The sequence below is a fragment of the Tamandua tetradactyla genome, chromosome 12 (genome assembly GCF_023851605.1).
Source record: "Tamandua tetradactyla isolate mTamTet1 chromosome 12, mTamTet1.pri, whole genome shotgun sequence".
NCBI classification, from domain to species: Eukaryota; Metazoa; Chordata; class Mammalia; order Pilosa; family Myrmecophagidae; genus Tamandua; species Tamandua tetradactyla.
This window is the reverse complement of record NC_135338.1, coordinates 18,021,745-18,038,539: the sequence shown is the minus strand read 5'-3', so window position 1 is coordinate 18,038,539 and position 16,795 is coordinate 18,021,745. Positions and strand designations below refer to the sequence as shown.

General features: G+C 45.8%; 1 pseudogene; it reads left to right on the top strand.

Moving 5' to 3' along the window:
- LOC143651343 (vacuole membrane protein 1-like) overlaps positions 1-13,110 on the top strand; it is a 39,249-nt pseudogene extending 26,139 nt beyond the window's left edge.
- Positions 13,111-16,795: the final 3,685 nt, after the last annotated feature.

Sequence of the window (16,795 nt, the reverse complement as noted above, 5' to 3'; positions counted from 1 at the left end):
GCTAATCTAGGAGTCACAGCATACTTGAAATCCAGATCCCCATGTCCCTAGGGAGTCAAAGCTGCCAGTCCTACCCCATTTCCATATAACCAAATGAACCCTAGCCATTGCCTGGCATTCCCAGAATACATCCCATCCCAATTCTTCATCCAGTCACACCTTTCAGAGAAGGAGGCTTATGAGAAGAGTTTCATCCATGCAGTCAGTAATTCCCAGACATCCCATAGAGATGAACTGTTAGTGGGGTGGGTGTTGGGGACACATGGAAGTGCTGTGATATAACAGGTCTTCCTGAACTGTCAAGCATGAGTGGCTTTCAAAGTAGGTGGAATAACATGACTCAGTCACAAACTCAGCAAAATTTGGAAGTAGTTTTGTGACCTGCTCTAGCTTCTCATCCAGTGGTCTTTGCACTGAATTCTCCAGGAGTCACATCACCCAAATCTGAGTCATCAGAGCAAGAAATGGATGGTGTGCAAGTCAGATATTTAAATACTTGAGAACACCATTTCATCACTTTGATCATTCAAAGGTGCAGGGATCCTCCTCCCTATATGGGATATGATACCCAAGGGTGAAAGCTGCCTGGAAACACGGGACATGATTTCTAGGGATAAGCCAGGCCCTGGCACCAAGTGATCAACAACACTTTCCTGGCCAACATGGGGAAAGAAATGTAAGAAAATAAGGCATCAGTGACTGAGAGAGTTCAAGTAGAGTCAAGAGTCAATTCTGCAGGCTACTTTTATGCAAGATTTGGTAGATATTGCCAATTAGTATGATTTAACAACCCCCAACCAAAACTATTCCTGTTAACCCTGGAGATCACTTAGGGCACTCTCTGAGAGTCTACAAAAGTTTGAATTTTTTTCAATTGATTACTTCCAGAAGGCTACAAGCTCCAGATGGTTTTTAGGCAAGATAAGTCTTGAAACCCAGAGTGTCCAGACTCTCCAAGAACATCAGCTAGTTCTATCCCCCTATTGCATATTATCAATATCCTTTTCCAGCATGGAAAATTAGAATGGCAGAACCCAGATATCTCTAAGAATTGGGAGAGGGATCAAAGGATAAGGAGGAATTATAACAGAGAAGATGGAATTTAACAAATGAGTATGTCTGTTGAATTATTACATTTATTTTTCTTTTAGTCTCCAGTGTCTTGGAGGAGCTAAAAGGAAAAAACTAAAACTGAGGAACTTGAACCCATAACAAACTCTGAAATCTGTTCTATAACTGCTTGCTACAATGTACTTGGAAATGTATTGCTTTTATATATATATATTATATTTCATAATTAAATATTTTTAAAAATGTTCAGTGATCCACCAGGCCCATAGAACAGACTTGTTCTGAGTTCCCCAAGATCAGATCAGGGAAGGATAAAGGACAGAGTGAAGGCTGAGGGAGGGTTGTCCACCACAGGTCAAAGGCCTGGCAGAACCTCCTCATAGTTAGTGAGGTTGAGTCAGGATCTTTCAAGCCTGGGGAGGAGGAATGTGTGGGGTTGAACTAGCAAAGCAAGGACAGGCCACTCTCTGGTTCTCTGTGGACTGGTATTTTCCTACAAACCACACTTGCCTTCCAAGGCAGGACAATGACAAACTGATTTACATACCTGGGCCTGCTCTTCAAATGGGGGATTATAGGTGCTGGGGGAACCTACCCAGTTGGGACATGGCAGATAGAGATTTGGGGTGTTTGCACCATGGCCTGGTTAGATCCCCTGATAATCCTCCTCACCCTTTGGACAGGTTCTGCCCCCAGGCCCTGCCCTAGGGTTCAGCCCCCTGGGACCCTATGCTAGGTTTGCCCCAAACCCTGAGCTGACACATGTCCATGGTAGGGGTGGAATCTCATGGGAGTGAGCTCATGGATTCAACTGCACCTCTCCCCCCCCTCTCTGAAGACCCTGTGGTCTCCTATGTGCTGACACAGCTGTCCTCTGTGTTGGTGGCCTCAGGAGATAGAACTAGGATCACCTGCTTGGAAGACAACCTTGGGAGTAAATATGTGATAGGTGGAGCCTTCATATGGAGAACATTCTAGAACTAACTCTGCCTTTAAGTCCTGGGAAATACAGCAAATTCCTCTACCTGGGCAGGCTTCAGTTTCTTCCATTCTAAAATGATCACTCCATTTTATCTCATCAACTGCCAGCTTCTCAGAGATCCTCAAGAAACTTGATCTAGAAACAATATGAAATTTACTAGTGTTCAGGGTCCTGGGGGTCTCAGGGGGGTGGATGGGGGTTGGAGCATTTTAGGGGATGAGGATCTGCACATGAGGTTTTAAGGAAGTCTTTAAGGAGGAAAGTGACTGGAAGTAGATTACATTTATGGGCTCAGGGAAGTAGAAGTCTTGAACAAATTGTGATAAGAATCTTTACATGCTAAGGGAAGTGCTCTCCAGGGTGTGAACCATCCTCCCAGTTGGGCACTTGGTTCATCTGGATAACTGATCCATGAAGCCTCTGGATATGTCCTGAGAAGGATCATCAAGACCCACTGGGCATCTGATTGGATGCTTAACATCTTTCTTCTGGGTTTCCTCCTGGCCACACCACCTGCCCAAACCTCCTTCCTGATTAAATTTCTTTCTGACCCAGTTTTTCTTGAACCCTGCTGTACCCTTCAGTTTCTCACTTGAATTTAATTAGTGGATTTTTCAAACAAAATCTCAGAGTCATATTGAAGATTGAAGGAAGACATTTACTCATTCATTCTTATTATCTCCAATGCTTTAATTATATCTACCTTTCCCAAATCCAACTCAATTAATTATAAAGCAGGAAGAACTTATACAGAAAATTGTGGCTCACTTGATCATTATTCCTCACAGAGAAGTCCTTCCAGCTGATTATTTTGATTTCCATGGTGGCCACTTCTGCCTGCAGAGGGTAGTGATGATATAAAATTCACAACCAGAAGTCAGCACCTGGGCAGACACACCAATTCTTTCCACACAAATCCAGAAGATGCAGATTGAAGGGCAGAGGCCTCCATGTCATTCAGGAAGTGGCCAACACCTGCACTATTTCCCTACTCTCATGGCCCCCGTTCAGTACCCTGGGAATCATCTAGAGCAGCACCTATTACCTACAGCCAGTCTACCAGGGCTTTTCCTTCCAGCAAACATGACTGATGTCTGTTTCTCAAAGCCCGCCCAGTCCAACCTGCTCACATTCACTGTCTAACCGCCTCAACTTGCTCCAATCTTTAGTGGAGTAAATTTTGATTTGGAGTCTAGAATCCTGGCTTCTAGTTTCCACTATTTAATTCACCCCCACTCACATTGTTTCTGAACCTCCCTGGGCCTTTGTTCCTGGTGTGCACTTTGGAAACCTGCTTTCTCAGGCAACAGTAAGAACCAAATGAGATAGTATTTGACAATGGATTTCATTAGTTACAGAGTTCTAGACCAGAGAGGTTTCTAGTTGTGACAATTACTTCATGGTGTGACAGGGACATGAGAGGCAACTCTAGGCCATCAGTGGGTGGAAAGTAACCTCTACACAGTCAGGGTCATAGAAAGGAAATTCTGATTGTCACCCAGAGTCAGAGTATCCTAAGGTTGATGTCAAGGGGAGGTGATCTCACAGCGAGATGATGTGTGAAGGAACCTTTTCCTGGGGCATGGGGGATGGACTGGTGCTCAACTGAAGTATGAGTGAGTCCAACACTGGGGGTCTTTCCAAGCCAAATGTCTCTTATTAGAAGGAATAAGGTTATGTCCAGACTTGCTTAATTTTGAATCCTGATCCCTTTATTCTAATGATTGTTAGATATTCATTTTCTGTCTAATATGTGCTAGTAACTGAGCTAAAGGATAGAAACACAGGGCTGGACTAGGTGGATAATCCTTTTCCTGCTGGGATTGCCACACATGGCACAACTCCTTGACCCTACAAATTGTGGCCCCTCTCAGAAGGTTGGTTGGGTCTCATGACTTGTCCTGAGGTCAAGATCCTAAGTCCAGGTTGGTGTAGGACTCAGTTTAGGCCCCAGTGCTAGAGCCCCCTTAGGAAAGACTGAGTCCTCAACTCCAGGCCCAGGGAACCAACCAGAGCAAAAGGTCTGATAAAATATGAGATGGGGGATACTCACAGGTCTATATTGTTGGTGCAGTGGCCCCTTTACTCTGGAAGGTCCTGCACCTGCACCTGCAAAAGTAGGAACCAATTCCTGGGAACTGTGTCCCCAACACCAAGCCCCAGGAACATCCTAAAGACTATGCAATACTCAGAGATGTGCAGGTGCCTCAGGTCAGCTCATCAACCCCACCCACAAGTGACACTATGTGAATTTTCATGGGTAATCTGAGCCCATCATTCCAAGTCTTTGAGGCAGATGGAACCACATAAAGTGGAGTCCTTCCTTCCTTGGGGCCAAAAGTCCCTTGACCAGGGAACCTTAGACCTGAACAAGAAGTGCTGCATCTCCACCTGGACAAGGATGCCACCTGTGCCTCCAGCAGTCAGTACAGGGCAGTGCAGTCCCTGGGCTGAGACCTTCTCTGGAAGCCACAAAGCTCCTTCATGACCAATTCCTGAGTTCTAGCTGATTTGCATAACCAGAAGCTCTCCTCAGCCAGGAGATAAGAGAGGACTGGGGAAACCAGCCCATCTCTCATCCTTGGACACTAGATTGGGGTGCTGCTACCATGGTCTGGACCCCTCTCATCCTCACCCTCCTGGCTCACTGCCCAGGTGCTGCAGGCCAGGGTCACACTGATGGCCTTACCCCCAGGACCCTGGGATAAGCCCTGGTCTGACTGTGAGCTCAGCAGGGCTTAAGATTGGGCAGATGTTCATGAGCACATGGACAGACAGGGGCTCTCATCAATGGAAAATGCAACACCTCCCAAAGAAGGAGGGAGTTCTATTCCTGTCTGTCTCGCAAAGCTCAGGCTTTGTGAGGAAGGAATTAAGCAAGTTTCAGGGCACTAGAAACTGACAGTAGTTCTTGTCACTTTCAACACACTGAGAGAGGCAGGGACTCTCTCTCTGGTCTTCTGCTCCCCTGATGACATGACATAAAGAGAAGAGGAAGGACCTTGTGAGGTTAAGCTGAATATACCATCCAGGACTGATAGACTTATCTGCCCCAACAAGCTCATGGTTTCTGTGGAGGAAGAGTGTCCTACAGCATGTAGAGAGCAGTGAACATCAGCTCCCATTTCAGCTACTCCTGGACTGAGTAGGACAGAAGTGATCTCATTCCACTGGAATAGGAACTATACATGTGCAGATAAAATCTAATCAGAATTGAATGGTGGTAACTTTTTGTGTGTGTAATCATCGTTTGAGCCCTTCCAGGTCCTCTTTAATGTCCTCTGAAGTAGGCCAGTAGGAAGTCTCAAGAAATATCAGACCACCCAAGCTTTTGGTCAGAACTTCAAAAGTCATTCTTGGGTATAGCCTCCTGGTCACTCCACCTGCTCAAATATCCTATGTGAATAATGACCTTTCTGACACAATTGGCATTGTTAAATACTCCATTTATCACTTGAATTGGATAACTTGTTGTGTCAAAAAAAAACCCTCAAGAGTCAATTGTAATCTTGAGTAAAAAGTTCATTCATTCATTTTATTTGCCATCCTTTTAAGGGAATTAGGCTTTCAGAGGAACTGGTTTACTATTAAAAACAACAACAGACAGTATCTAAGGGGAAAGTCAGAAATTTTGTTAATTTCTTCTATTCTTCATGGAAAAAGTTGTTTTCATTATACTCACTTTCACTATTGTCCCTCCTGCCTGCAGAGGGCAGCGTAGCTATGACATTGACATTGAGATGCCCACACCTGGCCTGAAGTGTGATTTCATCATCCAATGTGTCTGGACATGCTATGAAACTGCAGCTTGAAGGGCCCAAGAAGAGGCTTTTACTGTCAGTGGGGGTTATGGCAGTGAGGAGGAGCATGGGGTGGATGCACAAGAGGAAATGAAACACAGATGCTATCCCCCTGAACATGTCACTTCTCCCACAAGCCTCAGGAAGACTGTAGACAAACAATGGGCAGGTCTGGCCCAGTTCACTTGGAAGTGAGATCCCAACACTTCCCCCCACCCCAGCCTCCATGCAAGCTCTTCAGAGCATGTGTCAATGGTGGGCTTCTGGCTTCAGGACCAAGGAGGGTTTTTCTGTGCTAGGGTGTGAGCTGGGGAGAGGGATTCTGAATGGAAGGAGAGTCAGGAGGTGACACCCACCCATTGTAATGATCTCTAGGCCTCCAAATGTGGGGACTGAATCACTCCTTGGCCCAGCTCTTCTGGATTTATCCACAGAGCTGTGCTGTTCCAGGCAGGATGTGTTATGCCCAGGTTCCTAGGGTAGCATAGGATTCTCAACATAGCATACCAGTGTGGTGAACTCTGTGATATCCCCAAGGTAACTCTCTTCACGGCTGGACCCCTTCCCAAAGCCCCAGGAGCTGAGGCAATTCAGAACTCTGGACCTGGTATGAACTATGGTTGGCTGTAAAATTACCTCCCCAAGATTGGGGCCCACACTCTGGGACCACAGTGACATTTTGGGTCCCATAAAATTAATGGCAGTTCTGAGTGTCCAAAATTTCCTGAAATATCTGATAACTTCCTTTGCTTCTAATAAAAGTGATAAGAACCTTTGGGGAAAATTGGGACAAAGATGAATAATATGAAATTCGGCAGTGCATCAGCTGCCTACCCCAAAAGAACACCCCTACATTTGAGTGGTTCGGAGTCTTTAAACTGCTTCAATTCTGGAAATTGATTGAGCGGCCATAACACTCTGTTTTGGTGATTCCAAATAGGCTTTTTCCTGCTTGAAATAGAACTCTTCTACTTACATAAATCATGTTAGGATTTAATTGTCTGTACATATATTTCATAAGCAGATATCCCATATATCAACTAGGCAATGCTGTTGGATTCTGCATGTCACACTCTTCTGATTACTGTTGTGACTCTGCTATCCATTGTGGTAGCTAGGCCCACCTTGGCTTTGTCAATTAAGTGCTACCACTTGGCTCCTGCCAACCTGGCCATCCCCATTGTGTTTAAGATCCAAGGTCAGTGGCATTGCTCTCAAAGTATTATCAGACCCACAGTGGGGAGTGACCACAGGGTGTTTTGGCATTGCTCTCAAAGTATTATCAGACCCACAGTGGGGAGTGACCACAGGGTGTTTCAGGGATGATGGAGTTAGTCACACAAATGTAGTTCTCACAGTCCTGGTGGAAGATGTGTCCTCTGGATATCCTTGGGTGGGAAGCAGATCTCACAGGATATAAAACCACTCTAATATTCCAACTTCTATAAGCCTTTGGACCTACTCACCTACATTATACCAGGACAGTTCTGGCCTTTTGACTTCAGGCAATGTCAGGCGCCTTTTGGTACATACTTCCATACTTTATATTTTTGAAATGTAAAATGGTATTCTGCAACAAGAAAATGCTTAAAGCATTTTGGCAATGCTCTAACAACTTTCAATATTTAAAAACACTAAAGAATTCATGAAAAGCCAGACTATAAGTTACAAAGTCTTGACTTCACTTAAATAAAACTTTCAAATAAGTCATATTTTCAAATAAGCTTCACTTGTAAAAGATAACTCATGCAAAGGTTTCAAAAAGTATTTTTGATGAGTAACAACAGGTTTTAGTAATTCAGAGAATAAACATGATGAAAAAGAGACTATTTTGACAGTTAAAAACAGGCAAAATTTTAAAAGGTGAGAAAGCCAGCCACCTTTTGGTTCATACTTCCACCAAACACGTGAACAAACTACTAGACCATTTCCAGCCACTTGAGCTATAATGTTGAATCCAGGCTCTCTTTGTACTGGGACCATATCAATACATTCAGTCTGATCCAATGTAATGTTCCTTTCACCATTATCCCACATCTTTAATATCCATTCCCACACATATCACAATGATTTCAGTCTCTATAGAGCAAAAAAGTTTTGCAGTTCTTTTAGAATGTATACACTTCCTCATGGTCACACATTTTCCCTCACCCTTTAGGGCTTGTTGGAGCTTCAGTCCAGTTATAAGTCAGAGAAAGGTGGACTAGTGGAGGGGTGTTATGAGAGGAGTTCAAAATCTTTTAAAGGAGATGTGAGGGCTGTTTCCTCAGGTAAGGCAGTTACAGGTTAATCAGATACAGCAGAGTTAATCTCTTAATGTGCAGGGGGTGGGGGCAGCTTATTCTTCAGGACACACAGGAGGCAGAATGGCTGATTCCTCTCATCAGTGGTTTGTCTGCAAGGAAGACTCAGCAGAATCTGGAGTTTTAATGATGCTGCCATCATCATTACCAGTCCATATGTCCCCAGTCCAATTTTCAAGACCTCATCCTTCTTAATTAGTGCCCTCATCCTTTGCAAGGATGACAATTTAATTTGTACTGTAATTAACCCAGTCCTACCATGAAACTTTGGAACTGGATTTCAGAAATCTCATTTCTATGGTGACAAGAAATAAGGGTTTCTTCTAGGGCATACACAGATATTTTCATATCCTGCACATGGAGCTTGAGCTTGGAAGTAGAAGCCTTGAACTTTTACCTTCCTTTAGCAAATATTTCAAGCATATTTAGGAAGAACAACAAGCCTTCATTACCTTTTTTAACTCCACACAACTCTGGTGAGGTATCAAATATTCTGTCATTCAGAGACTTGCCTCTCACAAGTATTGAGTAGAAGTGTTCAATGGTGCTATTTTCATGTGTCTGATTCCAATTCACACTGTGGACTATCAGTGTCATCTCGATAATTGGGAATAGATATATTTTGAACGCTCTTATTTGCCTACATGTCACCAATATCAAATGGAGGTGACAGTACCAACTCCAAGGAATTGCTTCAATCATTCAAGAAGATGGATCCAACATGCTGTCCAGTTGGTAGCTTGGTTCAGGGTGATATGATGTAAGATCATATAATCCGTGAGCTTTCAACTAAAGAGCTGGCTGACACCCTGTGAGTAAGGAGACCAAACCCACACTCAGAATGTCTTATCTCCTGTGAAAAGAAAACAATCTCCTACCTAGCCTCAGGGGTCCAATATGCTCAATGGCCAATAAATTACTGGTCTATATCCCAAGCATGGGTACCTCTTATCCTGAAATTTCACAGATATCATGGAAGTGCAGACCCAACTTATGCTCAAGATGGGTGTCTCACCTGGCCACACTAGCATTTCAATCTACTAAATTTATTTTAACATTTTCCCCCTATCATTTATTTATTTTTGATCCATGTTTTACTCGCTTTATTCAGTGTACTAACATTGTTGTATTTCTGTTAGATAGTATTGCTGTATCAATTTCTGAATTTTTACAATTAGTCCTGTTGTACAATCTATATCCCTTCAGCTCCAATTACCCAACATCTACTCTATTTCTCTCTCCTAATGGTCCCTGTTCTTATCTGAAATTTTCCAAGTTCATTCACTAACATTAGTTCATATCAGTGAGACCAAACAGTATTTGTCCTTTTGTTTCTGGCTAATTTCACTCAGCATAATGTCCTTAAGGTCCATCCATGTTGTTACATACTTCATAACTTTATTCTGTTTTACAGCTGCATAATATTCCATCGTATGTATGTACCACAGCTTGTTTAGCCACTCGTCTGTTGATGGACATTTTGGCTATTTCCATCTCTTGGTAATTGTAAATAATGCTGCTATAAACATTGATGTGCAAATGTCCATTTATGTCCTTGCCCTCATGTCCTCTGGGTAGATACTAGCAATGGTATTGCCAGATCATATGGCAATTCTATACTTAGCTTCTTGAGGAACCACCAATATAATTGCATTTCACATCTACACCTTCCTAAACACAGTGATGGACCACCTGCCAGTAGGGTGCACTATTAGCACATATTTTTGTACAGGCAGAAGGGATGAGGACACTATCCCTTCAGCTTATCTCATGGAAGGCTCTTTGAAAACTTAAACTGTTTTAATGCTAACACAAGGAAAAAGAGAGTGAGAGAACGAGGGGAAAAGAACCCTCACTGAACCCAGGACAGGAGGCCTCTCCTCAGGCCTGTGTAAGGAAAGGAGTCCCCAGGCATGTGGACCAAGCTTCTCCCTTCCTGCTGCTTCCTCAGAATTGGGTGGAGGGACAGTCACATGGTGCTCAGCATTGAAGGTCGCCTATAACTTCAAAGACAACAATTCAGTGACAGAAAAAAAACTATTTTTTTATGCAGAAGATCCACATACCTCAATGATATTTAAAATGTTCTTCAGGAAGATGAGAATGTGAAAGCCTGCTCTAATTGTTTCTAACCTGGGGTTTTCATCCCTGCAGCTTGTGGTCCACCCCCTACAGGGGCAGGGAGCCAGGGGCCCTCCCAGGATGGCCTTTCCTCTTCAAAATGCAGCAATGCTTCCCACAGTCAGCTGGCAAAACTGTCATCCTCAGAACCCCTGAGAATTCTGGGGTTTGGTTTTCCCAAACCCTCTCCTCATCTCAGTACAGCCTGGCTCACAACCCATGCAGGAGAGTTTATTATTTCAGGCCTGGGGTTCTCAGTTCCTTCTCTTCTCTCCTTCTACCCCAGAAACCTGGGGTTTTTCTCCCTTCCCTTCTCTGTCAAATGTGTTCCCACCCACTGTGCTCCCAGCCTGATTGACATGTCTGAGGAATTTTAAGGAGAGCATGGATGGGTCACCATGGGAGACCCTGGATGGGGCCAGGACCAGAGGGTCTTACAGCAGCTCAAGAGAACTCCCTGTCCCACGCCACAGGCTCACATTGGGGTGCAGAGGGAAAGAAACCACCCCCTGCATGTCTTAGGCCCCCATGTCAACCAGGGATGGCCAAAGGGCTGGTCTGAGCCCCCCTAAGTCTAACCTGACACTGCCCAGCAAGACCATCCTAGAGGCACTTGTATAAGATGAGCAGCTGGGATATATCACCTGAGTTAATACCTGGAAATTCCCACTCATCACAAGCTTCCAACTCTTCCCTTATGAGAAATTTCACACCAGATCTGAACTGGTTTTGAATCCTGACTCTTGTCACTTTGCCTCTCACCTTTCAGGTCATCAAGAACACAAATTCTTCTCCACAGGGGATGGATGTGGCTTGTCCCCCATTCATTTCTGACTCTCCACCTGGATAGGGACCCTCAAGGCTTCCAGCTGACCATGCAGAGCAGCCCCCAGGGGCCAGAAGAGAGTCACCTGGAAAAGCTCCTGGGATGGGACCCTGGGCACTGGGGAGATCCTGACCTGCAGGGAAGGTCAGTGACAGTGACCTCAGACCTGAAGAAACATGTGTCCATTTACTACAGGCTCATCTTCGACAGGGGTTCATCTATTCTTCTGCTTTTGAGAGTCTCCTGTTCAGTTTTGGAGATGTTCCCTCTTTCTCTGGTACAGTCACTCACCGTCCCTCCAGCCCACCTCAGTGGTACTAAAGCAGTGTAACTGTCCTCAAATGCCCCATCTTACCTGTGATCCCAAGTTCCCCACCTCCCACCCCTCTACAGCTGCTTTTGGCTTTCCTTAAAAGCCCCTCCCACAGACCCTGCTCCTGCCCTGTACCTGTCCAAGGGAAGGTGTCACACGTTTTCCTTCTAAGATTCTTAGAAACTACAAACCTCTGGATCTCCTTAAACTTCCCTTGATTTGATTAATTACATCAGGCGTTCTCTTGCATAATTCATTTTCTCCAGCAATAGGAGACATTAATTTTAATACAAATTCTTCATGGCGCCTTTGGGGAATTAATCCCACTTTCCTCACTTTACACAGCAGAAGCACCAGACCAGAGCCTGGCCTTGCCTTCACTCCCCAGAGTGGGAACCTTAGGCAGAGAACCCCTGCCCTGTCCAAGGTGCTCACAGGCAAAGGCAGGACCTACCTGACTCAGGAGCCCCAGGGGCACTTGCAGGTCAGAGTTTTATTCTGGCTCTGCCACTTAGGAATGGCAAAGCCCTTCTCCTAGTGTCCTCCTTAAGAGATGGGAGTGGATAAGTTCTCTACATTTAGTCCTTGAAGGTCAGATGAAACATCACATGAAAGCTTGTGAATATGGGGCTAGGAAAAGACCAAGAACCTGAGTACCTCCCCACAGTGTCTGCGGGTTTAGGGGTGGACACCTCTGGGTCCCTTATGAACCAGGTGAGCAGAGAGAGGGCTTGGGGACAGGGTAATCCCAGCATCACCACTGTGACTCTCTGGCTACCTCCAAGATGGGACCTAGGACCATCCCATGATCAGGGGTGTTGGGTTCCCTGAGAAATGCAGACAAATGTCCCCACTGAGCACAGTGGGTCCCAGTCCACACAGGAGTAATGTCAGACCAAGGCCTGAGGGTGGAGATGGGCCCAGACTCCTGAGACCTGCAGGGGGAAGAGGAACTGAGGGGCTGAGGTCTGAAGTGTGGTCTGAATGGGGTCACACCTCCCCCTTTCTCTGTCCCTGGGGGCTAAGCCTTTCTCTGAGAGCCACAAACATACCTCAGCAGCCACCCCTGAACTCAGGCTGATTTGTATAACTGAAGCTCTCCTCAGCCAGGGGATAAGAGAAGCCTGTGGGAATCCAACCCCTCATTGGAGACTCAGGAAGCAGATCTCGGGGTGCCTCCACCATGGCCTGGACCCCTCTTTTCCTCACCATCCTGGCTCATTGCACAGGTGCTGCCTCCAGGGTTATGCATTGCTCAGTGCTTTCCTCCATGGGCTGTGAGCCCCACAGGACACTGCAGCTGCCAAGAGAAGGGACAGGTCACTGTAATTCCATCAAAGGCTCCTCCTACCACCACAGGCCTGGGCCACTGCCACAGAGGCCAAGGTGTGAGGGTGCCCTGTTGTGCTCCAGAATCTTGGCACTTAATCAAGCAAGGCAGTGCAGCAATCTCCTGAGGTAGAACCCCTCACTTCAGCCCATCTCCCCTTTTCTCTCTTGCAGGCTCCGTGGTCTCTTATGAGCTGACCCAGCCACGCTCAGTGTCAGTAGCTCTGGGAGAGAAAGCCAGGCTCACCTGTGGAGGAAACAACATTGAAAGTAAAAGTGTTCAGTGGTTCCAGCAGAAGACAGACCAGGCCCCTGAGCTCTTCATCTATACTGATAGCTCCCAGCCTTCGGGGATCCCTGACTGATTCTCTGGCTCCAACTCGGGGAACACGGCCACCCTGACCATCAGCGGGGCCCAGGCCGAGGATGAGGCTGTCTATTACTGTCAGGTGTGGGATGGCAGTGTTGCCCACAGTGACACAGGCAGATGGGGAAGTGGAGAAAAACCTCCCCACCCGAGCTGCCTCTCATGGCCTCTCCTTTCCTCCCTGTGCTGCTTCACTGAGCAGCATGCAGAGATTTATATGGTGGAGAAACTTCTAGAACTGGCCTGTCCTTACATTTCTGAGAGATGCAGAAACTTCCTGTACACAGTAAGGTCTCAGCTTCTTCCACTACACTTTATGTACTAAGTGAGCTGCTACCCCAGGTTTGAACAATCCTCCCAGGTGAACACATGGTGTGTCTGGATAACTGATCCAGGAAGCCTCTCAGATATACCCTGAAAAGGATCAGCAAGACCTCCTGGAGCACCTCATGAGATGCTTTCACATCATTCTTCTGGGTTTCCTCCTGACCACACCTCAGACCACCTGCCCAAACCCCCTTCCTGGATCAAATATTTTCTGACCTAATTGGATTTGAATGCTGCTGATCCCTTCTGTTTCTCACTTGAATTTAATTAATGGATGTTTCATAGACAACCTCAGAGCAGTATCTGAATATTGCAGAATGAGGTTCACTTTAATTCATTCATTTTATCTGCGATGTAAAGCTCCCAACCAGAAGTTAGCACCTGGCAGGACATGAGACAGAGGTATCAACTCTTTTTTTTTTTTAAATAGGCAGGCACTGGGAATCGAACCCGAGATTTCTGCCCATGGAGCCACTGTTACACTGTCAAAGGCATCAACTCCTTAATATCAAACTCTGAAGCTGAAACTTGAAGGGCAGAAACCTCCACCTTATTCTGGAAAGACACTGAGGGACTATAAGAGGGATCTGAAGTGATTGTCCTCTCCTTCATCATTTGCCTCCTAACTGAGCCCCTCTGGTCTATATCCTGCACTTACTTATTTCCACCTAGTCTTCTGAGAGCCTCTTCCTTCCTATGAGGATGAGAAGGGCCTGGGGAGCTCTGACCATCCATGGGGTCACAGAAGGCAGAGTTGTGTGAGGGTCTCCACCATGAAGCAGTCCCCTCCCTGCCCACCCTCTTCACGCTCTGCACGTGTGCTCTACCCCAGGCCCTCAGGTCAGTCTCAGGCCCCAAGAAATATATCCTTTGCCTGGTCTTAGCCTATTCTGGGAGCTGCCGAATGGTGGGATCTCCTGGGAATTGACCCTCAGCCTCAGGTCTCCTCTCCTTGCAGGACCTTGGTCATAGGAGGGATGTCACCAGTTCTAGTTTGCAAGCTGCTGGAATGCAATATAACAGAAATAGAATGGCTTGTATGAAGGTGAATTTATTAAGTTGCAAGTTTGTGGTTCTAAGGCCATGAAAATGTCCAAATTAAAGCAAGTCTATAAAAATGTCTAAAACCAATCTAACCAAAAGAGGTTACCTTCCCTTAAGAAAGGCCAATGAAGTTCAGGGTCTCTTTCTCAGTTGGAAAGCCACATGTCAAACATAGTGGTGTCTGCTAGCTTTCTCTCTGGGCTTCTTGATTCATGAAGTTCTCCCTGAGACATTTCACTCTTCATCTCCAAAGGCCTCTGGCTGCCTGGGCTTTCATGTTTCTTGTAGCTCTTTCCAAAATGTCTCCTCTTTCAAAGGATTCCATTAAACTAATCAAAACCCAGCTGGAATGGGTGGAGTCACATCACCCTCTAACCAAAGGTTAATATCCACTACTGGGCATGTCACATCTCCCTCTATCCAATGGTTAATACTCACATTTGGATATGTCATATCTCCATGGAGATAATCTAATCAAGTGTCTACCCTACTGTACTAAATAGGAAATAAAAGAAACGGCTACCTCCACAAGATGGATCAATATTTAATCATGGATTTTCTAAGGCACAAATCCTTTCAGACCACCACACCACCCCTATAGAAACCATGACAAACCTTTGCTGGTTATTTCTAGAGGTAACAATGGCTCCTTTGGGGGTCCATGATTGACTCTCTGTCCTAAGGTGGGGAGCCCCTGCTCAGTGACCCAGGCTGTGGGGTTGTGGTCCTCACACCAGTTTAGTCCAACCATGCTGCACTCTCACTGTCCAACCCCAATCCTTGCCCTTCTTTACTCTGTGCTTTGCTATTACCAGGGCAACCCAGGATAAGGCTAGGATAAGGTCTGGGAATGGAGTTGGGCTCAGGCTTATGTGAGCAGAATTTGAAAGAGAATCTTGTGGGCTGAGGTTAGGTTTGAAGGGGCCACCACTCCCCTCTCTGTGCTCCAGGGGACTGAGCCCTTATCTAGAAGACAAAAAAATCCCTCAAGACCAACCCCTGAGCTTGGGCTTATTTGCTAAACTGGAAGAACTTCCCAACCAGGGGATATGAGAGGCCTGGGGGAATCCACCTCATCTTTGGTGCCTTAGGGAGCAGATCTGAGGGCACTTCCCCCATGACCTAGACCCCTCTCCTCCTCACCCTCCTGGTTCACTACACAGGTGCTGCCCCAGGGTCACACCTGTATCTCCATCAATCCTGGTCAAACATGGTCTCACTCTGAGCTCATCAGGGTGTGAAGGCAGAGCTCCCTCAATACTGGGATCATTGAATTGTGATCCTAGAGGGCTCTGCACCTGCAAAAGAGGATCAGGGATTTTCTCTTTGCTTCAAGGGCTCCATCTCCCAGCCTACCCCATGGAAGAGGGGCCTGGGGCTGATGGAGGGGAGACCAGGTGTGCCCACATTATCTCTGCTTATCTCCCCAATGACAGCCAATAGTGTTTTCCCAGGAATGAGATGCTCAGCTTCAAGCTATTTCTCCTTTCTTTTTTAAAGGCTCACTGGTCTCTGATGTGCTGATGCATCGAGCCTCGGTGTCTGGGGTTCTGGAACAGATGGCTGGGCTCACCTGCTCTGGACAGAGCATTGAGAGGTTATGCTCACTGGTTCCAGATAATCGCCAGTCCAAGCCCTTGAGCTGCTCACCCTCAGTGAGCCTTCTGACCATTCTCCAGCTCCAGCTCTGGGAAGAGGGTCACCCTGACCATCAGTGGGGCAAGGCTGAGGACAAGGCTGACTCTGGCTGTGAGTTGGGGACAGCAGTGCTGCTTCTGATGACACAGATAGGTGGAGACGTGAAATACTAACCCTGTACCTCAGTCTGAGGATGAGGCAGGTGGTCTTGCATGCCTCATAAAACAAGGCCACTTAACAGATCCAAGTTTATCTCCTGGAATAATCCTTCCAAGGAAAATTTTTACCTTCAGTTCTACTTTTAGGATATCTTTGCCTCTGCCATCCTGTCAATTAGACCATTTCTGGAATATTGAAACTTAGTGTTTGACCATACCTTCATTCTTTCATTTTATTTATAAAATGCAAATGGTCACTTGGTTTCCTAACTTGCAATAATCATTTTTCTTACTTTTATTTCCACTAGGTGTTAGCAAGTATTCTAGTTTGCTAGCTTCTGGAATGCAATATACCAGAAACAGAATGGCTTTCTTAAAAGGGTTATTTAATAAGTTGCTAGTTTACAGTTCTAAGGCCAATTAAAACAAGTCTATAGAAATGTCCAATCAAAGGCATCCAGAGAAAGACACCTTGGTTCAAGAAGGCCAATGATATTCAGGGTTTCTCTCTCAAGT